This window comes from Octopus bimaculoides, unplaced genomic scaffold (genome assembly GCF_001194135.2).
Source record: "Octopus bimaculoides isolate UCB-OBI-ISO-001 unplaced genomic scaffold, ASM119413v2 Scaffold_220712, whole genome shotgun sequence".
In the NCBI taxonomy this organism is placed as follows: Eukaryota; Metazoa; Mollusca; class Cephalopoda; order Octopoda; family Octopodidae; genus Octopus; species Octopus bimaculoides.
Window position 1 is genome coordinate 1,483 of NW_026344038.1, and position 1,772 is coordinate 3,254.

A 1,772-nucleotide genomic window follows, 5' to 3' on the forward strand; every position below is an offset into this window, starting at 1 on the left:
GGACTGAACCAGGTACCATGTGGTTGGTAAGCAAGCTACTTACCACACAGCCACTCCTGCGCCTATATATATACAACAGGCTTCTTTCAGTTTCCACCTACCAAATCCACTCACAAGGTTTTGGCCGGCCCGAGGCTGTAGTAGAAGACACTTGCCCAAGGTACCACGCAGTGGGACTGAACCCGGAACCATGTGGTGGTTGATAAGCAAGCTACTTACCACACAGCCACTCCTGCGCCTGGTACTTAATTTATCAACCCCGAAAGGATGAAAGGCAAAGTCGACCTCGGCGGAATTTGAACTCAGAACATAACAGCAGACGAAATACTGCTAAGCAATTCACCAGGAATGCTAATGCTTCTGCCAGCTAATGCTTCTGTTCTAATAGTTTCTTTATTCAACTTAGTCTTAATGGCTTCTTTTTGTTCTTGTTTCCCCAAATAAATATAATCTTAATTCTCTGAGATCTCACAATAGTTGTATTAAGGTTTTCAGGTCAACTTCTCATGTATTGTTTCTTTTCCGTCTTTACTATGGCCTACTTCAGAGCTGCTTTAAAGGGAGTGACTCCAGCAGTGTCTATGCATGAGTGAACTTTACATTACTTACAACATGTTCGTGACCTGGAATCTAATGCCGTGACTCAGTCAATACTGTTGACTGTATTTTAGGTAAAGCTACAACTTTAATAAGTCTGTCCAGAGTTGCCTCTTTTAGGTATTTTCCATTGATAACAACTGAAGAGCTAGAAACATGTCTGGGAATCCAACAGGGGCTAACACAGGACAGAACAGATATGGTGTTTTTACACCTTTTTACCATACGAGAGAATTTTTTTCTCCACTGCCAGGCGCAGGAATGGCTGTGTGGTAAGTAGCTTGCTTACCAACCATATGGTTCCGGGTTCAGTCGAAATTGCAAAGATAATCTGGAACTCGACAGAGGAAAGAAAACTCCGAATGACCTGTCCTTGTTTTCTTCGTATTGTCTTTCTGGATGTTTTGTGTTCTTGTCCCATTTTGTATTATATATATATGTGTGTGTGTGTGTGTGTGTGTGTGCATATATACATGTATATATATGTGTGTGCATATATGTATATATATATATATATATATTTATGTGTGTGTATATATGTATATATATATATTTATATGTGTGTATATATACATATATTATATATATATATATGTGCATTATATATGTATATATGTGTGTATGTGTATATACGTGCATACATGTGTGTGTGTGTGTGTGTGTATGATATATGTTATATATATATATATAATGCCCTTTGCACTGTTAAGCTAACCTACTTCTATGTACATGACAGACAGCCAAATGTATTCTCAGACTTCCCCACCCTTTCTCTCTCTCTCTCTCAATTCCTCCAAGAACATTAATGGGGACACACTAACCATCATCAGACCATCCTTGCTTTGGGAAGAGGAGGAGATCTTGTGACTCTTTGGCAGTCATTTAGTTAATTATTTAATCATGTGATTACTTGGTTTGGTTTGGTCTGGTTTGGTCTGGTCACACAACTAACTGATTGCATGGCTGTTTGATCATGTGACATGTTTAAGTCATGCAACTGAGCCCTCGCATAGTTATTTGTTGTGGCACTGTTTGATCAGGTGGTTGCTTGACCATGTGGCTGTTTAGTCATGTGGCTATTTGATCATGCAACAAATCATGTGATCATGTGATTGGTCATGTGACTGGTTATGTGGTAATTTGGTCATATATATATATATATATATATATATATA

General features: G+C 38.5%; 1 protein-coding gene across 1 annotated transcript in view; it reads right to left on the reverse strand.

The window, feature by feature from the left end:
- LOC106882584 (putative phospholipase B-like 3) overlaps positions 1 to 1,772 on the reverse strand; it is a gene marked incomplete at its 3' end in the record, with an annotated part of 5,357 nt that overhangs the window by 1,102 nt on the left and 2,483 nt on the right. The window lies entirely within an intron of this gene.